The 9,316-nt window shown below is 41.7% G+C and overlaps 2 pseudogenes; both read left to right on the forward strand.

The window, feature by feature from the left end:
* Positions 1 to 248: 248 nt before the first annotated feature.
* LOC104658877 lies at positions 249 to 2,448 on the forward strand (annotated as a pseudogene).
* Positions 2,449 to 8,051: 5,603 nt separating this feature from the next.
* Positions 8,052 to 9,013, forward strand: LOC104658887 (annotated as a pseudogene).
* Positions 9,014 to 9,316: the final 303 nt, after the last annotated feature.

Consider the following 9,316-nt stretch of genomic DNA (forward strand, 5'->3'; position numbering starts at 1 on the left):
CCCAGCTCTTACTCTCCTCCCTGTCCAGGGTCCTTCCCCGCAGGCGGTATTTCCAGCGAGGTGGACTCAGTGCTCTTCCAGGGATTTGGGGCAGAAAGCGAATATCCCATAGTTCACGGGAGTTACTCTGGAAGGCGAACCGGGGAGGCGGCACCAGTGGGTAACCAGCCACCGCCCACCACCCACCACCCAGGGGGCAGGGTCAGCCCTTTTCTTCTGTACTCCGGATCGACCTGGAGCTCCGAGAATTTCCCTGATCCGGGGTTTCCAGACTTTTCAGCCCCAACCATGCATTAAAAGGGTTCACCGATCTCGGACAGCCACAGAGCCTGGGCTGCAGGCACCTCCCTGTCAGTTCCCCTGCTCCTCGCACTGCTGCCCGACCAGCCTTCTGAGCCTGATGACCTGCGCCGCACCCCACGCTGCCCCCGGCCCTCCCCGGCTCCTGCGGGTGGCGCTGCTACTCCTGCTCGTGCTCCTGGTGGCCGCCGGCCGGCGGGCGGCAGGTGGGTCCCGGCTCCCTGGGGTCCCCGGGGAGCGACACGGCTGGGGTGACGCCTCGCGCCACAGTCCCGCTCACCCAGCAAGTCTCTTCTTCCGTAGGAGGGCCCGTGGTCTCTGAACTGCGCTGCCAGTGCTTGCAGATCCTGCAGGGAATTCACCCCAAGAACATCCGAAGTGTGAACCTGACATTCCCTGGACCCCACTGCGCCCAAACCGAAGTCATGTAAGTCCCGCCCCGCGCTACCGCTGCCACCGCCCGCGTCCCAGACCCTCCTGCTGCCCCAACCCTGTCCCCAGCCCGACCTCCTGCCTCACGGGATTCCCTTCCCTCTGCAGAGCCACACTCAAGAATGGGCAGAAAGTGTGTCTCAACCCCGCAGCACCCATGGTTCAGAAAATCATCAAAAGATGCTGAATAGGTGAGTTATGGTTTCCACGTACACGGGTGACTGGGGCCGTTGGTCAGAAATACTGGCATCTGGCTCCCAAAAATAAAATAAGGGAAACCCAGGGGTTAGTTGAAGGACTAGAAATATGATTATTATTTTCACAGTTAAAGTTGCCATTAAGGTTATTAATCTGCTCTGATACCAGAGGATATTTCAGTATTTCAGTGTCCTCCATTCCCGGGCCTAACCCCTACTGAAATAAGTGAGGGTAAATGTGCCTTTCTTTAAGATTATGTGAATTTGGCTAATGATGCTAAAATGACTCCTACCTATTTCAGGATGTTTATTTCACTCCCTCATGGGCATCAGACCTGAAAAGTGAACCCCCCTGATTTGGGGCACAGTGGGACTCAACTCTCCCTGGTGAAAAGTAGAGACGTTCCAGTCAGACTCTCATGAGTCGTTCATGCCTGGGCTCTACCTGTCAGTATCCTGAGTCTTAACAAAATCTGAAAACAGTAATAGCTACTTCAAAAGGTTTGCTGTGAACCTTATGTGAAGTCATGCACATAGATTTTTAACCTGTGTATAACCCTTGTTTCACTTTTTGAAGCAAATAATACAATTGTGACCACAGGTCCACTATTTCTAGTTAAATAGCGTCCCGGAGCCTGGGGCTTTATTTTGCTACACAGAACAACTTTCGTACAAGTAATAACCACTTAGTGTGGGCTAGGAGGAACGATCACGTTTGAAAAACCCTAGAAGGTAAGGATCTAAGGTGGGAAAAAGGATGTGTGGGGTCAGTTTCCTGAGTACCTACTAACAGCATTTTTTCATCACAGTGGCAACACTAACTGACCTAGAGAGAAGGAGGAAGCATATTCGCTACAATTCCTAAAGGAGGTCTATTCTTAGAGGAATCAAAGTGAAAGAAGAAAAACAATTAGCTCCTGGGTGCACTTGGACTGTGTTTAATGTGTTCAACTGCTTCTTATGAAGGTACTTCTAATTATTTATATATGTATGTATGTATGTATATATTTTTCAAAGCTTGTCTATTAAGGTTCTTTCTGATATTGAAAGATATGAATGTGTTTGGTAATTCACTGTACTGTCATTTTGAAAGGTATTTTTGTGTTAAACCAAAGTTCAGTCCTTACTGTCATCTAACTTGACGATGATGGATTTTATATATTCTCCATTAATTAAACGGTGGGGAAGAGATCATATCATGCCAGACACTGTGATAGCAGCTAAAAATAAATAGTGGGGATCCAAGCTAATAGTCAGATCACTGTTAAGATAAATGCATGTATGTTCCATCTATTTTTGTAACTGTTTAGAAGAATGTCAGTTGTTATTTATCAAAACTGTCAAGATTTCTGATGTTGAAGCTGTAAAAACTACAATGTTCTAATTATCCTTTGGATATTTTATGTCTTCCTTGTGAGACATGATGCTTTGTTTTGTATTAATTATGTAATGCTCCTCTATGATTTAGAATAATAGAGCTTATTTATCGATGTATTTTAACAGAAGAAAACCATGAAAATAAAACCTTTCCAAAAAATATCATGCCTAGTTTTGTTTCATACTTTTCAACCTTTTGTTTTTCTTGAGTACTCAAGATGGTAGGACTTTAGAACAGACCACGTCTCAGGCCCACTGGACAGTTGCCACTAGGCAGCACTTCCCTTGTTTCTCTCTTGTTCAAGAAAGCATATCTGATGCTTTTTCAAAGGCAGATCCCCACCTTTAAAATACATGTTTTATATAAAATATCCATCTTGTTTCACTGCAACCAACCTATTATTCAATTTTACATCTTTAAAATGTTTCCAATTTTAATAGAAATTTTTAAAAAGCTCTCATTCAAATTAAGTTGTTAATGGTTTTCCGATTATGCATTTTTTTTCTTAATGAAGCTGGGAGCTACCTTACAGTAAAGTGGATTCTTCTTTAGAACTCAAGTAATTTGTGCAATGGAAAAAAGAAAAAGAAAAAGTGAGTGCCTGAGTACTTTACTTGTGTAAAGGTCTAGTTGAGAAAGGTTTCATTTTCCAACCTTAATGGAGAGATAATAATTACTGAATGGAACGCAGATCCAGTTCTTTACAGTTGTGATAATGGTTTAAATGTTTTCTAAGACTATAAATTTGAATTCAAATTGTCCCAGAATGGCAGGAGGGTACCTAGACTCCACATTAGGGACAAAGGCTGTCATCTCATGTTAGGGAAAGATCTGAGCCATCTGGGAAAGAACACCTTTCCAAACCCAAAAAGGAGACAAGTTGGTGGAGGAGGGGAGAGCAAGGTTTTGTGTGTGTGTTTGTGTGTGTGTGTGTGTGTGTGTGTGTGTGTGTGTTTCTGATTCAGCACATGTCCCTGGACTCCTGAGCCCTAGTTTATTGCCTGCAGCAGAGGGAAGGGGCCTAGGTTGGCAGCCTGATGCCTGGGAGCAAGTGCAGGCTTGTCCTAAGCAGCTGGATAACTGTAGTCAGGAAACGATTACAGACTCTATTTCCAACCCTGAAAAGTGAGTATAATGGTTTCTATGTAACCCCAATGTTATGTTCTCAGAATACAAAATATGAGATGGAAAAACAATTTTTAAATTGTATAGCAATAAACAAATGTGAACCATTCTGGAAGCTCTGTAAATGCCATTACCAACTTATCCTTGACTCAGTGACGTATGTTTTAGGCTGTGGGAAACAAAACTTCCTTGGATTCCTCAGTGTTCTTGTGAAAAGTCTTTTTCTGTTCTAAGACCATGAGAATTAAAACTGTAGTCATTTTTTCCAGTTAGTGGATGGATCCAAAAGAATAATAAAATATCTCTAATCTCCCCTAAGAAAGCCCAAAGGTTACATCCAGGACTTGGTCCCTAGATTAAGCCCTAAAGTGCTGGGGAGAGTGGAATGCCATCTTCCTAACTATTTACATATCAAAAGAGATGAAGCCCACAGACCCTAAAGACATCAGTAGGACACACAAAGTGAAGACCGGAGGGCTACTAGGTTCCAGGGGAAAGGTATTTACATCCCAAAGGGTTGGAGTTAGGGCTCCAGCTCATTGTATTTCCATGAAGACCCTTTCAGGAGGGTAGTGCGACAACTTCTTCCTTCTCCTTTACAAGCAGAAGGAAACATCTATTCCTCTCCTTACCCTATGAAGGGTGTGTCCCAGTGTGTGAGACAATAGATGTGACTTTCATTGCATCACCTCAGGTGTAAGGCCCAAGGCAAGCAGGAGGCCTGACACACTTAATGAGAGGTATTTAGTAGGAAATCTGCCTGGGATCCAGAATCCCCTCTGTGTAAATTTTAGATTTTAAAATGTGGTTAAAAACCCAACATAGACTTCATTAATGACGTATGGAAAGAAGAAAGAAGATGCAGTCAGTTCATATGGTGATTAAGAACATAGGCTGTGAATAATTAGGTGGATCAGGGAATAAAGTCCAGTTGTAACACCTCTTGTGTGATCTTGAGGTTAAGTTTCTTAATTAAACTTTATTTTCTCATTGTATTAAAAATGCTACACATTTTTGTAGTTGTTACTAAACTTATGCATTGTAATTATTTATGCAAAGAGCTAAGCAGTGCCTGAGAGATGGTAGTGGCTTTGGAATTTCTGGAGCAAAGAGGGAGCAGTTGGATTGAAGATGGAGGCAGTGTATTAGTTTCTTAATGCTGCTGGAAAAAATTACCACAAATTTAGTACCTAAAAACAATATAAATTTATTGTCTTACTATTTGGGAGACCAGAAGACAAAAATCAGTTTCACTGAGCTAAAGTCAAAGCGTCCACAGGCTGGTTTGTTCTGGAGGTCCTAGGGGAGAATGCGTTTCTTTGATTTTTCCAGCTCGGAAGGCTGTCTACATTCCTTGCCTTATGGCTTCCTTTCTGCGTCTCCCTGCATCTCCAATGCATAGCTTCTTCATGTCTTTCTTTCTGTCCCTTTGTTCTGTCACATTGCCTTCTGTCTAACTCTAATACCTCCTGCATCTTTTCTATAACAACATTGTGATGATATCTGGCCCACTCAGGATAATTGGGGATAAATTTCTCGTTTCAATATTCTTAATTTCATCATTTCTACAAAGTCCTTTTTATAATACAAGGTGATATATTTATTGGTTCTAGGGATTAGGACAATGACATCTTTGGGGGCCATTATTCAACCTACCACAGGGTTTTGAAAGTCAGTGTTCGAAGCACATTTTATAGGCTAAAAAGCATGTACATGTTATGGGAAAAAAGTCTGAAATTGTGGGAGGAACCAAAACGGTGACAGCTCTGACTAGTTTTCAATAAATGCAACTATTGTTAATGTTTCTAAATTAAACAAAAGAAGACTTAGGTATTTTCTCCAGACTGGAGAGCTTCAAACCAAACCAAAAAAGATTCATTACATAACTGGTGGGAAGGCATGAATTACCAGAAGAACAAGAGGAAGGTCTGGGTGGAAAACTTTGAGAGGGTCCCTGGATCAATGTTTATCTTTGGTACTCTAGCCCACTCTCATTTATACCAATGTATTATTGGAGCAAGCAGTAACAGCAAGATTGAGTACCACATTAAATTCTCTGTGAAAATTTGGAGTGCAAGGTAGACCTCCATTTAGGACATCAAGGTAGCGGGTGGCAGATAGCAGTATTTGAGGGAATGGTCACCAGATCATGAGGGCAGAAAACAGATGTTATCTGCATTTAAAGATCAGTCTTAGAGCAGTGTGACACAGCATGACTTGTGACTCTGAGAGGCAAACAACAATGTCAACAGTACCTGAGACTTTTGGAGCAAATAAACTACAAGAGAAAAAGAGGAATGATGGATGACCCCTCTCTGTTGAGAATTATCCTGAAATCTGCTGTTAGAGATTTCCAGAAACTGGTGGGAAGTGAGAGATAGAGAGATGGAGCTTCTGCAATAGCAGGATTGGGCAATGTTCCCTCTACTGGAATATCAAAGTTATAAGACAGGAGTTCATTTCTACTAGATTTCCCATAAAGACCGAGACAAAGGCTTATGTGGCTATACCAATTCTAAGTCCACAAGCCCACATATGGGGCCTTATCTTTAGCTGGGTGTGTGGTATCCCTGTGGAAATATTTTATTCTCTGCCTTAAGACTGATAGTGACAGGTGACTGGGATGTGCCTTTTACTTTCAATAGTCTGATGGGGAAACATAGGATGATCTAGGGAGTGGCGAACAGATCAAGTAGACCTGGTCTCATAGCAGCAAGTCAGAGCACGTAGAAATCTGCTCTGTGGGCAAGAAACAAATACAAGTCCACTTAATCTACTCCCCTGACAGAACTATACAAATACAAAACAAGAAAGAGAATCAAGATTTTGAACATTAGTCCAGGAGTCTTGCAAAAAATGATGACATGAACCACCAGGCATAGTTGTTTTTGTGCATATTCTAGAACCACGGTTTCCTTCTGCTTCTCAGGATTCTTCTCTGACCCTTCACTATAACCACTGCAGTGTGGACCAGAGGAAAGGTATGGACATCATAGCCAAACATGCTTGGAATGAGCATGGAATAAGTGTGGAATAAAAATCTCTACCATGTCTTGTGACCTTGCCAAATGACTTACATCCTTTAAGTTTGAATTTCCTCATCTGTAAAATAAAAATAACCCCTGTAGGGTTGTTGTAAGGTTTCAAGTTAATTCACAAAAAGTATATAGAGTAGTACTGGTACAAAGCAATACTCTGCAAATGGTTGTTATTACTACTGTTTATAGTGTCTGAAGGAAAATTTTTTAAAACTCTCAAGACCCCCAAACTCCTTACGCCAAAATGAAAGTTAGGCCTGGGAGCTGAGTCATGCAACACATTCTTCCAAATGAATAACTATTACTAACATAAAGCATTAGCCAGATCTCCACAGAAAGGTAAAAGGTCTCAGGTCTAAAACTAAAGTCTGTTTCAAGTCCACAGATTCCACACTGATAATGTAGATTACAAGCTTATGTTCCCAGGTGAAGAACAAAGACAAGAGGAGATTGATCTTTCCCCCACCTCCCTAGAAATGTTTGCATAATTGATTCTTCCTTTACTACTTTTTTCTTCTAACATTCCCCTTATCTTATGCAAAATGTAGATTTACTGGGCACTAACTAAAGTCTCATGATAATGTAACCATTTGCTATACTGCCTACCTGCCATTCTTCCTACATGCCTTCCCCTGTACATACTAAACCCCTTAAAAATGTCTTTGGATATTTGTCGCTTGTGTTTTTCCTGACCACACCTTGTTGCCCCATTCTTGCATTGCTGTAAAGAAATATCAGAGACTGCGTAATTTATAAAGAAACTACATTAAATTGGCTCACAATGATGATGATTACACAAGATGCGTGATGCTGGCATCTACTTTTGGTGAGGAAGCCTCAGGAAGCTTACAATCATGATCCTCAGGAAGCTTACAATCATGGTAGAAGGCAAAGGGGGACCCAACATACCTCACGGTGAGAGTGGTAGCGAGAAAGAAAGCAAGTGAGAATATACCACACACTTTTAAACAGCGAAATCTCAGGCCAACTCACTCACTTTTGTGAGAAAAGCACCAAGCTATGAAGAATCTGCCCCAATGACCCAAACTACTCCCATGAGGTCCCACCTCCAACACGGGCGATTGCATTTCAACATGAGATTTGAGGGGACAAGTATCCAAACTGTTAATATATCAGTGCCCTAAAGCTGGCTTAATAAACCTTGATTGATTGAGATATTTGCCTCAGTCACTCATTTTTGTTATTAGTACTTGTCAGAATAAGCAATTATTTTTGAGAAGGGAGCTATAAGGTAGTTCTAATGGAGTATTTAATGTGATTTAAAAATTTGTATTGTCCTTAGAGCAGCTGGAAGATCATGGTTACGTGGTAAGTTATTTGAAACCAACCTGAGAATCTGATAATCTTGTAATTTAAAGAGTCTACAATTCATTACAAATTAAATATATTAAACCTATTATCAATCTGACATTGGGTCAACCTTCTCAAAATAGATACCTGTATTTGAAAACCTAATCACAATCTTTTTGACAAATTCTACAATAACTACCATTAACTCCTAAATCAGCCCGTGGATGCTGCTGAAGAAGCATCATTACAGTCTCTCTTCACCCTGCCGTTATGTCTAAGTCAGAGTCTCCTAAATAACCCAAACAGTTGAGGAAGCTCTTCATTGGAGGGTCAAGCTTTGAAACAACAGATGAGAGCCTGAGGAGCCATTTTGAGCAATGGGGAATGCTCAGGGATGGTGCAGTAATGAGAGGTTCAAACACCAAGCACTCTAGGGGCTTTGGGTTTGTCACTTATGCCACTATGGAGAAGGTGGATGCAGCCATGGATGCAAGGCCACACAAGGTGGATGGAAGAGTCATGGAACCAAAGAGAGCTGTCTCAAGAGAAGATTCTCAAAGACCAGGTGCCCACTTATCTGTGAAAAAGGTATTTGTTGGTGGCATTAAAAAAGACAGTGAAGAACATCACCTAAGAGATTATTTTGCACAGTATGGGAAAATTGAAGTGATCGAAATCATGACTGACCAAGGCAGTGGCAAGAAAAGGGGCTTTGCCTTTGTAACCTTTGACGACCACGACTCCATGGATAAGATTGTCATTCAGAAATACCACACTGTGAATGGTCACAACTGTGAAGCTAGGATAGTCCTGTCAAAGCAAGAGATGGCTAGTGCTTCCTCTAGCCAAAGAGGCGAAGTGGTTCTGATAACATTGGTGGTGGTCATGGAGGTGGTTTTGGTGGAAATGACAACTTGGGTTGTGGAGGAAAATTCAGTGGTCATAGTGGCTTTGGTGGCAGCCATGGTGGTCGTGGATATGGTGTCAGTGTGGACAGCTATAATGGATTTGGTAATGATGGAAGCAATTTTGGAGGTGGTGGAAGTTACAAAGATTTTGGCAGTAACAACAATCAGTCTTCGAATTTTGGACCCATGAAGGGAGGAAACTTTGGAGGTGGAAGCTCTGGCCTCTGTAGTGGTGGAGTCCAATACTTTGCCAAAGCATAAAATCAAGGTGGCTATGGTGGTTCCAGTAGCAGCAGTAGCTATGGCAGTGGCAGAAGATTTTAATTAGGGAACAAAGCTTAGCAGAAGAGGAGAGCTGGAGAATTGACAGGGAAGATTCAGATTTGTGAACTCAGCCAAGCACAGTGGTGGCAGGGCCTAGCTGCTACAAAGAAGACATGTTTTAGACAAATACTCATGTGTATGGGCAAAAATAGGACTGTATTTGTGACTAATTGTATAACAGGTTATTTTAGTTTCTGTTCTGTTCAAAGTGTAAAACATTCCAACCAAAGGTTTTAATGTAGTTTTTTTTTTTTTTTTTTTGCATCCATGCTGTTTATAGCTAAATGTAATGGTCTGATCCTG

Source organism: Rhinopithecus roxellana, chromosome 2 (assembly GCF_007565055.1).
Source record: "Rhinopithecus roxellana isolate Shanxi Qingling chromosome 2, ASM756505v1, whole genome shotgun sequence".
Taxonomy (NCBI): domain Eukaryota; kingdom Metazoa; phylum Chordata; class Mammalia; order Primates; family Cercopithecidae; genus Rhinopithecus; species Rhinopithecus roxellana.